This window comes from Mustela lutreola, chromosome 4, assembly GCF_030435805.1.
Source record: "Mustela lutreola isolate mMusLut2 chromosome 4, mMusLut2.pri, whole genome shotgun sequence".
Classification (NCBI taxonomy): domain Eukaryota; kingdom Metazoa; phylum Chordata; class Mammalia; order Carnivora; family Mustelidae; genus Mustela; species Mustela lutreola.
The window spans coordinates 79,461,202-79,480,687 of record NC_081293.1 but is presented as its reverse complement, the minus strand read 5'-3'; the positions used below and the strand labels follow the sequence as shown (position 1 = coordinate 79,480,687).

Genomic DNA, 19,486 nt, shown 5'->3' with positions numbered 1-19,486 from the left:
ATTTGTAACAAACAGGGATGGAACTAGATGGTGTTAGGCTAAGTGAAGTACGTAACAAGAGACTCATGTTGCCAGAAGGAATGGGGTAGGAGGGATGGAGGAAACACGTGAAGGAAGTGAAGAGACAATCTTTCAGTTATAAAGTAAATAATAAAAGGGCTATAATGCGGAATATAGTCACTAATATTGTAACAATCTTGTAGGGTGACATCACCAACTAGACCCCCAAGACATGACCTTTACCACCCACCTCCTTCTACCCACCAACCTTGGTATTCTGCATTTTTCCTTAAGCTCTTCTTTACAGCTTATGTCTTAATTCAGGCAAAAGACCCTGTGGGCATAATATCCCATGATGGAAACAACTCAATCAATAATGACCAAAGGAGCACCTGGGTGGCTCAGCTGGTTAAGCGACTGCCTTGGACTCAAGTCATGATCCTGGAGTCCCAGGACTAAGTCCCGCATCGGGCTCCCTTGGGGTCTGCTTCTCCTGCTGACCTCTCTCCTCTCATTCTCTCTCTCTCTCAAATAAGTAAATAAAAATAAAAATAATAATGACCAGAGGAAGAACTCTGGTGGCCCTAAACCCCTGACTCAGGCTTGTACAGAAGGACCAAGGAGCGACCTCCAGAATAACCAACAATTACCTTGACCTCATTATAATACTAATGTAATACCCAGGAGAAGCACAAACTTCACTTACATTAACAACCCTTTCACCTCGCCTAGGGGAGTCCCAGCTTTGAAAGTTATTCCCCAGGATCTCCTTACTGGACCCAAATAAAGCTTCCTTTGTGGGACAGCTCACCCAGGTGTAGTTTCTATCTCTGACTCATCAAGGAGCAGACTCCTGTTGGTTCCATTATAGTAACAGATGTTTACTACATATACATATTGTCAATATACTGTAACAACTTCATGGTGGTAGATGTTCATCAGATTTATTGTGATCATTTCATAAATAATGTATATAAATTTTATAAAGACAGACTCAATGTTACACCTGAAACTAACACAATATGTCAATTCTTCAATTAAAAAAGAAGACCAAGTTCATCGGATCATGCAGGCAAGTTAGTAACAGCAGGAGGAAAGAGACATTAATTGTGATAAGCAAAATTAGCACTAATTGTCCCTTATTTTTGCCACCCAAATCCTAAAGTTGCTCAAACAAAAATAAAACCAAATAATAAATCTAGGATACATGCACAGAAAATCTCTAATTTGGAATTTATTACTAAAAATAAAATAATAGCAAAGAGTCCTGTACAATTACTAAAGATACTCATTTAACTCTTCTCCCCTGTAAAGTGAGAATAATAGCATTCACCTTACAGGTTTGTTCCGATTAAATGAATTAATAAAACAGTGAAATAGTAAGTGATTTATAAATGCTTGCTCTTATTTTAATAGGAGCCATTGCTCTTCCTCCTCCACATTAAACAAGCCAAAAAGAAAAAAAAATCCAGGGGCGCCTGGGTGACTCGGTCCGTTAAGCTCTGACTCTGGCTGGGGTCCTGATCTGGGCTCCCAGCTCCCCGGAGAGTCGGCTTGTCCCTCTCCCTCCGTCCCTTCCCCGGGCCCACGCTCTCGCTCTCTCTCTCAAATAGATAAATAAATAAAATCTGAAAAAAAAGAAAAAACCCAATCCCTTCGATAACAATGATATAGTTTCCCTTGTGGCTTATAACAACAACTACTACCGGCGGGGAGGGGCGGAGGCTGCTGCGCCTCAGCCGCAGCTTTAAAGATTAAAGTCCTCATCTGATAGAAGTTCACATTAACTAGCTCCAGGGAAGCCTTGAGGTCGTCCAGCAGAACTAAAAGAGAAACGAAAGTGAAGCTTCCTACATTTACTTCCGCCCATTCTGTCCTTACACCGCACCACAAATACGCAGTAACCGCATCTACGAGTTTCTATGAACAAAATACTGCCTCCCTCTAGGTCTACCACCTAACCGTAACCCCAGACTGCCATCAATTTAGACACGAGTCAAAACCTCACGACCCTTCTGCTCCGGCAAATTCAGGAAGGGGGAATCCGAGCAAACAGAAAGGGCAGAGATGCCACACTGATCTCTGACATCAAGCCCAGAGAGTAACCCGGTTTAAACCCCAGGCTTGCGTGAAACCCGTCATTCCCAAAGGGACGGGTCCCGCTGTTTATTCGCTTCACAACAAGCCACCATCACGTTTCACCAACAGTCCAAGCTACTACGCTCCCAACTTTTTCACACCGCAGTCAAATGACTCGGCATCTAGAACGAACGCGTCTGCGGAGAGCACGGAGAGCAGAGGAGGTCCGTCCCCAAGCGTCCGGACCCCCCGGGGGCCGGCGGCGCTCGGCTGGGGCTGGGAGCCCGCAGGTGCGCAAGGGAGGGGAGGGGAGGGTCTGCGGCGGGGCGGCCAGCAGCCGCCGCCGGGAGGGCCGGGCCACAGGTCCCGCGGCGAGTCCCTCCCGGGAGCCTCCCGCCACCCCGCCCCACGCGGCCGCGGAGAGAACCTGTGGAACGGATGCCCCCCAGACGTCCCAGACACCAAACTCCGACTCGCAGACGGCGACGTCCGGGGCCCCTCCTCGGCCGCCGCGCCCCCAGCGAACCGCCGTCGGCCGACTCACCCCCGGACTGGCGTCGCAGGCGTCGGGCGCTCACCGAGCTGTTCCTCTGCCGCAGCGCGTCCCCGGGACCCCGGGAGGCGTGGGCGACTACGGCAAGCCAGAGGAATCAGTCCGCCTCCGTTTCGCGGTTCGCAGGCCCGGGAGGGAGTCGCCGGCGGCCCCGCCTCCGTGTGTCGGGCGCGGTCAGGGCGCTGCGCGCGTGTGGCAGCGGATCGCCGCCAGGCGGACCTTCCGCCCTCGGCTTGCTGCGGGACGGACCGGGAGGGAGGACAGCAGCGTGTGTTTTAAGAATTCCTGAGCGCGCCCGCCTGCCTCTGCCTGGCTCGCCTGCCCGGGTGGTCGGGGTGGGAGGGCGGGGAAATGCGCTGGAAAGGAGAAAACTGGAGCACCCTGGGCCCCGCGTGTTCCGCCCGCGCACGTGTCCCGGCCTCTGCCTTGGGTCAGAGTGCAGATGGTGCTGTGAAAGATAACCCGCCCTGGAGGCGCCCCCTTTTGCCCGTACACAACCTGGGTACCCGTGACATGGGCGGGGAGCGGGTTCGGTACCGCTGCACAGCGCCCAGCCCCGCGCGCCGCGTCGGGCTACTTTAACTTGGACTTGCCGCAGCTGTGGACGACTCGCCAAGTACTTGACGAGTTGGTTTTCTAAGTTACACGCCTCCCCTAGGGAACAGTGCCAGCAGGATGGGGCACAGTTACGAGCAGATTTAGATGTCCAGTAAATAACCGATTTCTCAGTCAGGGACCCACACTGGCCGCTGGTTTGCTGTAAAAACAAATGCAAATCAAATTATGTAAGCTACTTGAACAGCTGGCTGCTTGCCATCTGTTTCCTATTAGGCACCGCAAAGATTTCATGTTCAAGCAATCGGCGTGGAGTCCGCTTGTCTATCGCTCTCCCTTTGCCCCTCCTTCCCACTCTCCCCCTCGTCACGCACTACCCTCCCCTCCCCTCTCCTCCCACCCCCATTTCATGCACACTTGTGCGCGCGCTCTCTCTCAAATACACTGATTAAATCTTTAATAGAAGATACTACAGTGGTGCCTTGTAGACTCAATGAGTAAGCCCCAATAAGAACTACATGGACGTTGTGACTTGTCGCATACATGGTTAAAATTATGAAAAAAAAAAAAACTTTGCAAAACAATACTCTTGATATGCAAAGCACTCTAATTTTTCATTTAAAAAACGCTGCCACTAAAATGTTTGCAAGACCCATTAGCGCGTTATCAACTGAGGTTTGAAAAACATTTTCAGGGATATATTGGAGCTGGATGATACTGGCTTGGGAGACCCAATTTTGCACCTCATTTCCATGCTGGTATCTTGAAATTGGCCACGAGTGGAACTATTTACACCACGCCACGACCACCTAAGGCTTTCCCCCACTCACTCCACCCCCAAAGCTGTATATTAAACATTTACCACCACACTACTGACTCTACTCCTATGAATGATACAGTACAGCGGAGAACGCTAATGATGGAGGAGACAGGGGATAATTACAAGAGTGGTTCTTGAGATGATTTTGTCCCCGAAACACAGCAATAAACATTAAGAATATCAGTTCAAAACAATAACATAGATGTTACAAATTATTTGCAGACAGTTGCCTTAGAGTTCCAAAGCTGAAGGGATCATTTCTAGTTGCATCGATGTCTTTTCATCACTTTATTGACCTCTTTCCTCACCCAAGAAGACACACTTAAGAGGGGCTGCCAATTTTAATTTGTACGATATAAAAATAGTGTCTTAGAAGCAAAATGTGAACAAATATTAGTGCCCCAATTTTATAAAAAGCAGTAAAAATAATTTTAGTTTTATGAGTTGAAACTGTATGCTCTTCTGGTTCCTTAGTAGGATTAACACCTTTAGAAAGAAACACCTGCCACAGTTTATTAATGACGTGAATCGTGTTGTTTACACGTAGGAAGCACTTCTGGTGGTGATTTTGTTTGTTACTGTGTTGCTGTGTTTTTGTATTATAATTAAAATTTTTAATCTCCAAGCATTGATTGGATGGTGGTGCCAAGGCTGGGAAAATAGGCCTCAAATCAATAATTTTGGAATATAAGTCAGGTGTGCTAAAACACTGTAAAGAACTTTAAGTAAAAACTTTGATGGGGCGCCTGGGTGGTTCAGTGAGTTAAAGACTCTCCCTTTGGCTCCGGTCATGATCTCAGTGTCCTGGGATGGAACCCCGCATCAGTCTCCCTGCTCAGCAGGGAGCCTGCTTCCTCCTCTCTCTCTCCCTGCCTCTCTGCCTACTTGTGATCTCTGTCAAATAAATAAATAAAATCTTAAAAAAAAAACTTTGATAGATCACACTGTGCATTTAGAAGTCAAAACTCTAGAACAAGAATAATGATATATTCTAGCAAGAATAATGATACAGATACATATAAAAGCACTATTTAAAAAAAATCTGCCACGGGGCGCCTGGGTGGCTCATTGGGTTGAGCCTCTGCCTTCAGCTCAGGTCATGATCTCAGGGTCCTGGGATTGAGCCCCACGGGAGGGCTCTCTGCTCAGCAGGGAGCCTGCTTGCCCCCCTCTCTCTGCCTGCCTCTTCTGTGTACTTGTGATCTCTCTCTCTGTCAAATAAATAAATAAATTCTTTTAAAAAAAATCTGCCACAATAGCTACAGATTTATAAGCTCTGAGAACATACACCTGCTTTTCATCTAGTCCCATGAGAAAAATAGTCCCGAATTATGCAGATTTTAAATGATGCTGTCTTTAGGAATGCGTTATTTTGATTATTATTATTTTTTAAGTAATGTCTATACCCAGTGTGGGGCTCGAACTCATGACCCCAGGATCAAGAGTTGTATGCTCTATGGACCGGGCCAGCTCTATGGACCTTTTCAGGAGTACATTCTTCATGAAACTACAGCACTTATATTGCTTAACCATAGGTCTACTTCCCAGGAAAATTTCATGGTTGGTGTCATCAACCTCTTCTGAATATCCCCCCTTTCTGTAAATGGACTCATTTCTTCTTTGAATTCTCTTGCTTTGAACTAATCTCTCTCACATCCCACTACTAACACCCATGAGCACTCAGCCTTTTTTCCCAACCTTCAGACCCCGCTGTGGTCAGATTCATCAGGCTTACCTCTTCTGTTCTACAGGATCATGTTCCTTATTCAGTCTTTTCAGGTGTGAGGAACAAGCTTCTAGAACTATGGTTTTGTCATAAAATAAAAGAACCTTGAAGATGTGAAAGATCTGCAGAGGAATATAAATTAAATCAATTCATCCCAATGGCCCAAAGAATGAGATGCTATCCTATTTTTAAACTACTTCTTTTGAAAGACTTGGCAGAGGATGGTATGTTAATGAAAGAATAGGGTATTGTTATTCTACGTAAGAACGAATCTGAAATTATGTAAATCTTTAAAATGAAATTATGTAAATCTTTAAAATGGAAACACAATAGAATACTTAAACTATGTATATTACAGTAGGTAACATTTTAGACACTAGGGATACAATGGGTAAAAAATATCTCTTTCCAAATGACAGTACAGACAAAGGCTGATATCCAGGATCTATAAAGAACTTCTCAAACTAACACACAGAAAACAGATAATCATGTCAAAAAATGGGCAGAAGACATGAACAGACACTTCTCCAATGAAGACATACAAATGGCTATCAGACACATGAAAATATGTTCATCATCACTAGCCATCAGGGAGATTCACATTAAAACCACATTGAGATACCACCTTACACCAGTTAGAATGGCCAAAACTAAAAAGACAGGAAACAACATGTGTTGGAGAGGATGTGGAGAAAGGGGAACCGTCTTACACTGTTGGTAGGAATGCAAGTTGGTGCAGTCACTTTGGAAAACAGTGTGGAGATTCCTCAAAAAATTAAAAATAGACCTTCCTTGTGACCCCGCAATTGCATTACTGGGTATTTACCCCAAAGATACAGATATAGTGAAAAGAAGAACCATCTGTACCCCAATGTTTATAGCAGCAATGGCCACGGTCACCAAACTGTGGAAAGAACCAAGATGCCTTTCAACAGACGAATGGATAAAGAAGATGTGGTCCATATATACTATGGAGTATTAGGCCTCCATCAGAAAGGATGAATACCCAACTTTTTTATCAACATGGATGGGACTGGAGGAGATTATGCTGAGTGAAATAAGTCAAGCAGAGAGAATCAATTATCATATGGTTTCACTTACTTGTGGAGCATAAGAAATAACACGGAGGACATGGAGAGATGGAGAAGGGAGTTGAGGGAAATTGGAGGGGGAGATGAATCATGAGAGACTATGGACTCTGAAAAATAATCTGAGGTTTTTGAAGGGGTGGGGGGTGGGAGGTTGGGTGGGCTGGTGGTGGGTATTGTGGAAGGCTCGTATTGCATGGAGCACTGGGTGTGGTGCATAAACAATGAATTCCAGAACACTGAAAAGAAATTTAAAAAATGAAAAACTAAAAAAAGAATCACTTTCCTGGAGCTTACGTCTAGTGGGAATTTGACAATAAGTAATTATGTATATGTATTTTAAAATGCAGAAGAATGATGTCAGTAACTGTTAATGCCCCTTGTGATCTTTGTTCATGCAAAGGAGCAGAGATTCTTTTCTTTTTTTTTTTTTTTAAGATTTTATTGATTTATTTGACAGAGAGAGATAACAAGTAGACAGAGAGGCAGGCAGAGAGAGAGAGAGAGAAGCAGGCTCCCTGCTGAGCAGAGAGCCTGATGAGGGACTCCATCCCAGGACCCTAAGATCATGACCTGGGCCAAAGGCAGCAGCTTAACCCACTGAGCCACCCAGGAGCAGAAATTCTTAATACTGTTGGAAGGCCTCCCTCAGCTTTGCACTATGGCCAATGAGCTTTATCTGAGGCTCAATTACTGCTAATTGTAAAGGCCTCCCTGAGCAACCCAATCTGAATATTTAACCAATCCTTTTTGTGCATGGCTAATCCTCTTCTAGCTAGTATTTACACAGCTCATTGTAAAATAAAGTAACAAGGGAAACCTCAGAGGAAGAATTTCTGAGACAGGTTAGAGCAAGCAAGAAATCCAAATGTTTTTTTCCGACTAGAAAAATGTGATTGAGTCCACATTCTAAAACCTCTTTTTATTTTGGAAATGTAAAAACATACACATCACTTGAGAGATGACAGGATGAATTTTCATGTGTTCATTGTCCAGTTTCAGCAACTATCAAGATGGCCTATCTTGTTTTGTCTGCACTCCCTCCTCACCACTGGCTCATTTGGAAGCCGATCTTCAGACTTCATTTAATCTCTAAAAATTTACAGGTTTCCTAAGATCCAGGTCCACATTTTTGGCCAGAAGACCTCCTAAGTGATATGTACTTTCAATTTGCAAGTATCAGGAGTCACTTAATTTCTGGTTTTTCTTTTTATGCTGTCAAAACTGGCCAGTGATTTCAGATGATGTCAGCCTGACTTATCTGTTAAAAAGTTCTCATCAGTTTTTGATCAAATATTTTTAGCAGCTACCTGTTGATGGTCATTGTCTAGATCCATTATTTTGTTAGGAACTGAAAACTGATGGTAGATCAATTCCATCATTTCTCCTACGTTTATGAGTTGGAATTCTTTTATAAGGAAATACAGCTCAGTGATCCCAAGGTGAAGTTCATACCAGAAAGGTAAGGGTTCGATTCTTTCCCTTTATGTAGAGAATTTCATATTTCACTCAACTCCCTAGCCTCCACAAAAGGTAACCAATGAATCATCTTTTTTTAAAGGTCATTATGAATTGATGAATATTAATATACTTGATGTGTTTCTAATTTTTTTTTAAATTTATTTGACAGACAGAGATCACAAGCAGGCAGAGAGGCAGACAGAGAGAGAGGAAGGAAAGCCGACTCCCTGCTGAGCAGAGAGCCCAATGCGGGGCTCTGGTAATCTTAGTTTCCTTGCTTTGGGCTATGACAAGATGTCCCAAGCTACCATTGTTATTTCCTGCTAAACCCAGACTTAGCAGTTTCTCCAAGAAAACTTTAAGAGGAAACAGTATATAGAGACCACAAATTTGACTAGGAATGATTATAGCCACTGGGGTGGTTTCTAGACTTCCTCTGTAGGTGAAGCCAGAAAAATGTTTGTTTAAAAAAAAGTAAATATTACATATATTGTAAAAATTTAAATAGTAAATATTATATAAAATATAATATTATATATAAAATATTAAATGTATAAATATATTTTTAAATACATACTTAAATATATAAACACACATTTAAATTTTTATTTAATTAAAAATATATAAAATATAGGGGCACCTGGGTGGCCAAGCGGTTAAGTGTCTGGCTTCAGCTCAGGTCATGATCCTGCGGTGCTGGGATTGAGTTCCGCATCGAGCCCCACACGGGCTCCCTGCTTGGTGGGAAGCTTCCTTCTCCCTCTCCCGCTCCCCACTGTTTCCCCCTGCTTGTGTTCCCTCTGTGTCTGTCTCCCCCTCTGGCAAATAAATAAATAAAATCTTTAAAATAAAAAAAACACATATATATATAAAATATAAATATATATCTGAGTTTATACTGATTTCATACAATTTAGGATTACCATGTTTTCATTTAGCTTGTTTATTTTATATTTATACCGCATTTTAAAAGCTTGGTAAAAAATAAAATAAAAATCTTAGTTTCTAACAACATTAACATATTTATTTGTTTTATTCTATTTTTTTCTTTATTCTATTTTTTCTTTATATTTATTATATATAAGGGTTTGGGGATAAAAAGTTAAATATTGTAACAATATGATTGCAAAACAAAATGAAGGATTATTTGCAGTTGCTTTCTGTCTTTAAGCTATATCTCACAAGAAATGTATAATATTTCTGTTTTAAAATAATTTCATAATACAAAATGATCTCCTGATCCACCACAATCCCCATCAAAATTCCAAGAGGGCTTAAAAAAAAAATTCTTTCTTTTTCTTTTAAGATTTTATTTATTTATTTGTCAGAAAGAGAGAGAGAGGGCACAAGCAGGGGGAGTGGCAGGCAGAAGGAGAAGCAATCTCCCTGCTGAGCAAGGATTCCAAATGTGGGGCTCATTCCCAAGACCCTGGGATCATGACCTGAGCTGAAGGCAGACACCTAAAAGACTGAGTCACCTAGGCATCCCTCTAACAGTGCTTTTTGTAGAAATAGAAAAAAAAAATCCTAAAATTCACCAGGAATCTTAAGAGACTCTGAAAAATACGACAAAGCTCGAGGTCTCACACTTCCTAATTTCAAAACATCTTTTTTTTTTTTTTTAAAATTTTACTTATTTTATTTGGCAGACAGAGATTACAAGTAGGCAGAGAGGCAGGCAGAGAGAGAGAGGAGGAAGCAGGCTCCCTGCTGAGCGATCCCAGGATCCTGGGATTATGACCTGAGCTGAAGGCAGAGGTTTTAATGCACTGAGCCACCCAGGCGCCCCTGATTTCAAAACATCTTACAAAGCTAGTAAGCAATAGTGTAGGGGTGGCAAAAAGGACAGCCATACAGACCAACAGAACAGAATAGAGAGCCCTGAAATAAACCCTTATGCATATGGTCAAATAATCTTCAAGGAGAGTGCCAAAACCACTCAGTGGGGAAAAGACAGCTTCTTCCACAAATGATGTTGGGAAATTTAGTTATTCACATGCAAAATTGGACCTTTACCTTACACCTTATACAAAAATTAACTCAGAATGGATTAAAGATTTAAACATTAAACCTAAAACTATACAATTCCTAGAAGGAAACAGAGGGGGAAAACTTCATGACTTTGGATTTTAGCAATGATTTTTTGGATATGACACCCAAAGCACAGATGACAAATTAAGAAATAGACAAACAGGGCCATATCAAACTTAAAAATTCTATGCATAAAGGTCACAATCAACAGAGTGAAAAGGCAACCCGTGGAAGGCGGAAAAATATTTGCAAATAATACATCTAATAAGGGGTGAATATCCAAAACAGATATATAAGAACTCCTACAACTCAACAACAACAAAAACAAATAACCCAAAGCAAAGAATCTGAACAGACATTAGTCCAAAGCTGATACATAAATGACCAACAAGTTCAACATCACTAATCATTAAAGAACTGCAAATCAAAACCACAGTGAGATACCACCTCACAGTCCTATGGCTACTGCAAAAGAAAGGTCGGGGGAGAGAAAGAAAGAAAGAAAAACTAACGAGGTTTGCCAAAGATGTGGACAAATTGGAATTTTTTTCCCCAAAGATTTTATTTATTTGACAGAGATCGCAAGTAGGCAAAGAGGCTCCCCACTGAGCAGAGAACCCAATGCGGGGCTGGATCCCAGGACCCTGAGACCATGACCTGAGCTGAAGGCAGAGGCTTAGCCCACTGAGCCACCCAGGCCCCCCAACAAATTGGAATCTTTAAGCACTATTGATGAGAATGTAAAATGGGGTAGCCTCTATGAAAAACAGTATGGCAATGCCTAAAAAAATTAGAGCTAAAATTACCATATGATCCAGCAATCTCAACTCTGGTTATACATCCAGAAGAACTGAATGCATGATCTCAGAGATGTTTGTACACCTGCGTCCACAACAGCATTATTCACAATATCCAGGAAAAGGAAGCAACACAAATGTCCTTTGATAAACAAAAGGAGAAACAAAATATGACATCTATAGTGGAATACTATTTAGCCTAAAAAGGAAGGAAATCCTGTTGCATGAGACAACATAGATGAATCTTTTTTTTAAAAAAAGATTTTATTTATTTATTTGACAGAGATCGCAAGTAGGCAGAGAGAAAGGGAGAAGCAGGCTCCCTGCTGAGCAGAGAGCCTGATGCAGGGCTTGGTCCCAGGACCCTGAGATCATGACCTGAGCTGAAGGCAGACCCACTGAGCCACCTAGGCGCCCAAAATAGATGAATCTTGAGGACATCATGATAAATGAAATAATCCAGTCACAAAAAGACATCTACTTACATGAGACATCTAATGAAGTCAAATTCATAGAAACAGAAAGTGGAATAGTAGTTTCCATGGGCTGTGATGAAAAAATGGGGAGTTGTTTAGTGGGTATAGGATTTCAGTTTTGTAAGATGAAATAGTTCTGGAGATTTGTTGTACAACAGTGTGAATGTACTTAACACTACTGAACCGTGCACTTAAAACGGTCAAGATGCTAACTTTGATGTTGTGTTAACGACAGCTTTAAAAAATAGTAATTTGAAATAACTTATCTCTGTGTGAATAAAGCACTAGCTGAATACACCACTAGATTCATTGGTTTCATTTTGCTTTCAATTTTGGGGGCTTGCTTTTAGTTTATTTCATTTTGATTTAATTTTGGATTATAATTTTATGAAATATTTACATGGTCCCAACACCAAATTTACAAACAAATCTACAAATAAGACACATTCGTGGAATCCTAGTTTTCAGCCCTGTCATCTCCATCCTATTCCCGCCCTCTCCCTACACATAATATATGTCGATAGTTTTTATATTCACACTTGCAGTGTAAAAAATGATAGCACACTACGCATAGTTTTGCACTTTGTTTTTTTTCAGAGATATTCTTTGTTTTGTTTTTTTTTCCAGCTGCATATTGTACTATTGTGTGGATGTGCCTGTGATATTGTAATTTATAGTAAGGTATATATGTATTTGGGGGGTGCCTGGGTGGCTTAATTGGTTGAGCATACGGCTCTTGATTTCTTTGGTTCAGGTCATGATCTCGATCATGAGATCAAGCCCCACATCGAGCTCTGTGCTGGGCATGGACTCTGCTTCCAATTCTTTTTTTTTTTTTTTTAATTTATTTATTTGATAGAGAGAGAGATCACAAGTAGGTGGAGAAGCAAGCAGAGAGAAGGGCAAAGCAGGTTCTGCTGAGCAGAGAGCCCGATGCAGGACTCGATCCCAGGACCCTGATATCATGACCTGAGCCAAAGGCAGAGGCTTAACCCACTGAGCCACCATCCAGGCGCCCCCCCCCCGCCCCCCGCTTCCAATTCTTCTCTCCCCTGCCCCTTCCCCCACCTCACACGTGTGCATATGCTTGCTCTCTCTCGCTCTCTCTCGCTCTCTCTAAAACAAATAAAATAAATACAGTTTAAAAGAAATATCCATTCTGTCTTTGTCCTCTTTTCTGGCACAGAGCTCCTTGGAATTTCCTAAGGGAGGAGAGCTGTAAAGGTGCCTTTTATTATGTTAATGAGGTGCCTTTCTGACCACACCTCCGGATGGAGGATGGTGGACCTTGGAGCCAACCATGTGACTGGAGAGCTGGAACTTTCTGTCCCACACCCGTCAGGTGTGTGGGACAGAAAGGGGAAGGGGAGGAGTTGGAGACTGAGTTCAATCATGTGGCCAAAGAGTAAATCATCCATGCCTATGTAATAAAGCCTCCATAAAAATCCTAAAGCACGGGGTGGGGGAGCTTCCGGTTTTCTGAACAACTGGAGGTTTTGAAAGAATGACCCACTCAGGGAAGACAAGGGAGCTCGGCACCCTTTCTCCATACCTTGCACCAAGCATCTCTTCCATCTGCTATTCCTGAGTTCCATCTCTGTTTAGAATAAAGTGGTAAGATGGTGAGTAAAATGTTTCTCTGAACTGTGAGCTACTGCTGCAAACTGAATGCAGGGAGGTGTCCTAGGAACCTCTAATCTCTGGTGGGTCCTTCAGAAGCACAAGTGCAACTGGCATTTGAGGTGTGAGGGGGCGGTCTTGTAGGACTGAGCCCTTAAGGCACCTGATGCTATCTCTGGGTAAATACGAAAAATTGGGTTGAATTGTAGGACACTCAGCTGGTATGGGAGAATTGCTTCTTGGTGTGGGAAAACGCCCCCATCCCCCAACACACATGCACATTGGAATTGGATGCAGAATCTTTTAGTAGCATGGTTTGTTCAACCTGTGGACATTTTGGATTGCTTCTCATCTTTTGCTATCATAAATAATGCTTCAGTGTATAGCCTGTATCTTTTTGTATTTTTGCACACTGTCTCTCTGGGGTAGATTCCTAGAAGAATTTTTGTGTTGAAAGTTGAGTGCTATGTAATTTTGCTAGATATGAGCTAAAGCACTTTTTGAGAATTCATTCAAATCCTTTGTTCCTACTCCACTTTAGGAGAAGGTCCAGGCTACTGTGATGGGAAACAGGTGTTGGATTTGAGGCATGAGAAACTCTAGTGGAGAACCTGTCCCCGAGAGGCCTGGGGGAGCTAAAACCAAAGGAGTGAGCGGGACTGGGAACCACATGGAAAGCCAGAGTCGAGAAGCCAGGAAAGAAAGCTAGGAGATTCCAAATAGGGGCCAGGAGGAAATATGGAAGCTTTCATCCAGGAACAGAAGTGCAGGAATAATAAATGCAAATGGGTTCGGAACAAAGGGGGAAAGATCCAAGGTAATTAACCCAGAAGAGTGCTCCTGTTCCACATTCTCTTCTTGGCTGGCTGACCAGGAGTCATTGTATGTGTTTGTACAAGGACAACTAGCTGAATTCAGATGTGGTAGCTGCAATGCAGTCTCTACCTTACACGCCAAAGAGGCATGATGCTGTATCTCCAGGGGTAGAGCAATGAGGGTGGGAGGAAGACCACCTTCTTTAAATTTGCACAAAGGTGCCAGATGGCCTAACCAAACCTTGCTCAGGTTGGCTGGGTTTAAGGGCTATGCAGAATGGACAACAATCATCCATCCAAAGTGTCCTTCCACCTAAGTGGTTATATTCACTTCTTTCTTTATAATTTAATTATATTTCAGGCTCTAATACTCTACTCTAGAACGATCTCTAGGAGGAAGGTGAGGCTAAGTTTTATGGTCTTTTGCATTTGAGCCATAGTAAGGAGTTGTTTATTTTAACAAAATGGTTTATTTTAATACATATTTTTTTTTTTTTAGATTTTTATTTATTTGACAGATCAGAAGTAGGCAGAGAGGCAGGCAGAGAGAGAGAGAGGAGGAGGAAGCAGACTCCCGGCTGAGCAGAGAGCCTGATGTGAGGCTTGATCCCAGGACCCTGGGATCATGACCTGAGCCGAAGACAGAGGCTTTAACCACTGAGCCACCCAGGTGCCCCAATACATAATTTTTTTTTTAATGAAAATGGCTTTTAGGGAAGACTGTGACTGCCAACTGGTGAAACCTGTGTTATGAGAGGTGAGGCATGTTGATACTTTTGTTAATTTGGAGATGGGAGAGTCAGGAAAACAGCAAACCATGCATTACCTGGAGATGATATAGAGCTTTATTTAATGGGCTTTGAGCTTTAGAGCTGAGAAAGACAGGGAACTCAGGGCCGGCTTGACCATATGCTAGTTTAGATAAGTGATCTGCAAACATTTCTGCTCACATAACCTCTAACCAGAATTTTGAAAAACTATGTAACCTTTCCTCTCACATGGTACTGGAAGTCCTTGCTAATGCAATAAAACAAGAAAAAAAGAAAAAAGAAAAGAAAATGTGTACAGATTGGGAAAGTAGACATAAAACTGTCTTTCTTCACAGACAACATGATCATTTGTGTGGAAAATCTGGAAGAATCAACCAAAACACTCCTGAAACTAATAAGCGATTTTTGCAAGATTGCAGGATACAAGGTAAATGTACCAAATTCAATTGCTTTCCTATATACCAACAATGAATAAGTGGAGTTTTAAATTAAAAACATAATACCATTTATATGAGAGCACCCCTAAGAATGAAATACTCATGTATAACTCTAACAAAATACATATGAGATAAACTACAAAATGAATGAATGAAATCAAAGAAAAAATAAATAAACGGAGAGATATTCAATGTTCCTGGATAAGAAGACTCAGTATTATCAAGAGTTAGATTCAATGTAACCTCAATCAAAATCCTAGCAAGCTATTGTACAGATTGATTCTAAAGTTTGTGTGGGGAAGCAAAAGACCCAGAATCACCAACACAATATTGAAGGAGATGAACAAAGTTGGAGGACTGACACTAATAGGCTTCAAGACTTCCTATAAAGCTATAGTGATCAAGTGTGTTAATGGTAAAATAATAGACAAACAGATCAACAGAAAAGAATAAAGAACCCAGAAGTAGACTCACATAAATACAGCTAACTAGTCTTTGACAAAGGAGCAAAGGCAATAAAATGGAGCAAATATAGTTTTTTTCAACAAATGGTGCTGAAACAAATGAATACTCATATATGAAAAAATAAATTTTGAAGCAGGCCTTACGTCTTTCACAAAAATTGATCCAAAATGGATCATAGGCTAAACATAAAACGCAAAACTCTAGAACTCCCCCAAAATAACAGAGAAAACCCACATGATCTTGGGTATGGTGATGCCTTTTTAGATACAATACCAAAAACACGATACATGAAAGAAATTTTACAAGCTGGACTTCACTAAAAATAAAAACTTCTGGTGGTGAAAGACAATGTCAAGAGAATGAGAGGACAAAGCATAGACTGGGAGAAAATACTGCAAAGGACACCTCTGATAAAGGACTGTCATGCAAAATATACAAAGAACTCCTTTTTATCCCCCCCCACCAATATTTTATTTATTTGAGAGAGAGAGCATGAGCTGGGGAGGTGGGGTGGAGGAGGGTGGAGGAGAAGGGCGCACAGGCAGAGAGAGAGGGAGAAGCAGGCTCCCGCAGAGCAGAAAGTTCAAAGCAGGCCTCCATTGCAGGACCGTGGGATCACGACCTGGTCTGAAGGCAGACACAACTGACTGAGCCACCCAGGTGCCCTACGAAGAACTCTTAAAACTCAACAATAAAAATACAACCAAATTTAAAAAACAGACCAAAGATCTTAACAGACACCTCACTAAAGAAGAGAGACGGATGGTGAATGAGACTATGAAAAGAGGCTTGATGTCACATGTCATTAGGAAGATGCAAATTAAAACTACAATGAAATAACATGACGTACCTATTAGGATTCCCAACATCCAGAATGCCAAAATCCCAGTGAAGATGTGGAGCAATGGAAGCTCTCATACACGGCTGGTGGGAACGCAAAGGCACAGCTTCTTTGGAAGACAGTTTGGTGGTTTCTTACAAAGCAAAACACCCTTTTACCAGATGATCCAGCAATCGTGTTCCTAGGTGTTTACTGTAAAACAACTGAGAGTTTCTGTTCACACAAAAACCTGCATACAGATGTTTATAGCAGCTCTAACATAACTGCCAAGACTTGGAAAGAACCAAGTAGGTGATGGACAGATAGGTTCTGCTACATCCAGATAACCAGCGCTAATAACAAGTGAGCTAGCCATTATGAAAAGACATGGAGAACCCTTACTAGCACATTTTTAAGTGAAAGAAGACTGAGAAAGCTACATACTGTATGATTCTAACTATGTGACATTCTGGAAAACACAAAACTAGTGATAATAAAATGATAAGTGGTTGCTAGAGGTCAAGGATAGGTAGGGAGCGGAGGGAGTGGGGAAGAGAGGAACAGGCAAAGCACAGATGTTTAGAGCAGTGAAAATACTCTGCATACTATTCTAATGATGGATCTGTGTCATTACACCCTTGTCCAAACCCACTGAATATACAACACTAAGAATGAACCCTTAGGTAAACTATGGATTCTGAGTGATTATGACATGTTAGTGTTCCTTAGCACAAAAAGTACCATTCTGGTGAGTGATGTTGGTAATGGGGGAGTCTATGTTTGTGTGTGGGAGCAGGAGGTATGGGAAATTTCTGTAGCTTCCCTTCCATTTTGTTATAAACCTAAAACTGCTTTAAAAAAATGAGGTTGTTAAAAAATAGTAAACTCTGGGGCGCCTGGGTGGCTCAGTGGGTTAAGCCGCTGCCTTCGGCTCAGGTCATGATCTCAGGGTCCTGGGATCGAGTCCCACATCGGGCTCTCTGCTCAGCAGGGAGCCTGTTTCCCTCTCTCTCTCTCTCTGCCTGCCTCTCCATCTACTTGTGATTTCTCTCTGTCAAATAAATAAATAAAATCTTTAAAAAAAAAAATAGTAAACTCTGTAAGCTTTCACACTTTTTACATGGATGTTTGGGTTTAATTGGTCATAAGGAATATAATTTCTAGCATATTGCAAATATTGACATTTTATTTTTTAAATATTTATTTATTTATTATAGAGCATGGGCAGGAGTGTGGGCAGAGGAAAAGAGAGAATCCCAAGCAGACTCCATGCTGAACATGGAGCTCGATGGAGGGCTCGATCTCACGACCCTGAGATCATGTCCTGAGCTGAAACAAGGAGCCAGAGGCTCAACTGACTGAACTACACAGGTGACCCTTTATTTACTTTTTTTAAAGTGGGCTCCACGCCCAGAAGTAGCCCAACGTGGGGCTTGAACTCACGACCCAGAGATCAGAACCTGAGCTGAGATCAAGAGTTGGACGCTTAACTGACTAAGCCCCCCAAATACTGAGATTTTAAATAAATTTGTTTTATTACTCTTTTAAATGTATTAGGTAGAATATAAATACCAAAGTGATTTGATATCCACCATCAGCCAATGAAGAAATCATGACCAAACTTCTATTTTACAGTTTTTTCCCTATTATTCTTTTCTCTCATGAAATCATATCCACTCCATTTCTCCTGTAGAATTTCATCTGTGTATAAGACATTTTTAATGCTTGAAAGGCTTTATTTCCTATCCATCCTATGTCTCTTCAGCAAAATGTTTATATAACTTTTCTTCAATCCTATGATCATAAGGTTCAAACTATTAAATTTTCTCCTACATTGCGTTTTCACAAATCTCTTTATTGTTATAGTTTCCTGTACCTGATTGATCAAATGACACCAACAAATTTTATTACTTTGTAAATAAAAAACCATAAAGTTTTATGAAAGATGATTATTTTTATAGGCCAGAAGAAGTTTCAGAGTTTATGAAAGGAGGTTTGCAGGCATTGATTTGAATTGTTCTTTTACTCGACAAGGTGGATTTTTTTTTCTTATCCCTCAGGGCAATGAACCATATTAAACTAAATACTGAACGTTTTGGTAAAGCGGGAGAAGAGCAATCCTGAAATGGGGAGCAGGAGAAGAGTCAGCCTGATGCCGCAGAGCAGGTGGCTACTTTCTCAGGTGGGTCAATGTTAAGAAAGGGTACAACTGCAGATAGATGATCCCTGGCCGAGGACCCCAGGCCAAGTCTTCATCTACACCCAGAGATGCTCACACCCCGATTGGAAGACTGCTGGCTCATGTGAGGTTAGGTGAGATCCTTTATCCATAAAATGGAGAGTAATAAAACCTGCCTTGGAGTTGTGAGGATGAAACAGGATGGTGTGTGAACTGCTCACACACATCATGCTATGTGAGCACACAGTAGGCAAACACCTTCGGAGTTGGATTTATTCTTTTGCTGCTGTTCCTGGCAGTAAACCTATCACTGATCATTAAGATAAGGGATATATATATATATATATATATATATATATATATATATTAAGATTTTATTTATTTATTTGACAGGCAGAGATTACAAGTAGGCTGAGAGGCAGGCAGAGAGAAAGGAGGAAGCAGGCTCCCTGCTGAGCAGAGAGCCCGATGCGGGGCTCGATCCCAGGACCCTGGGATCATGAACTGAGGCGAAGGCAGAGGCTTTAACCCACTGACCCACCCAGGCGCCCCAGGGATAGATATTTGTTGCAAGTTTGCAACATACCTTTATCCCACTGAGATGTAGTGGCCTGTTTTCTTGTCTGTCTTCATTCCTGGACTTGCTGGCCCCTTGAGGTTGGGGAACTGCCCATTGTCAACCATAGATAGCAGAGGATCTGACCACAGTAAGTGATCAGGAAATGTTTGTTAACTGAATTAATGTGATTTCTCCTAATAGTGCCTATGCAACATTAAAACTAGAAACAGAAGTC

General features: G+C 41.8%; 1 protein-coding gene across 12 annotated transcripts in view; it reads right to left on the bottom strand.

Annotated features, from left to right (window-relative positions):
• Positions 1-5,765, bottom strand: part of LGALS8 (galectin 8) — a 65,621-nt gene extending 59,856 nt beyond the window's left edge. For 8 of the 12 annotated variants that reach the window (XM_059170317.1, XM_059170314.1, XM_059170323.1 and 5 more), the window contains exon 1: positions 2,507-2,617. The gene's annotated coding sequence lies outside the window, so the exon portion shown is untranslated. The other 4 variants (XM_059170320.1, XM_059170315.1, XM_059170319.1 and 1 more) reach the window with 4 other exon arrangements.
• Between the last annotated feature and the right edge of the window lie 13,721 nt (positions 5,766-19,486).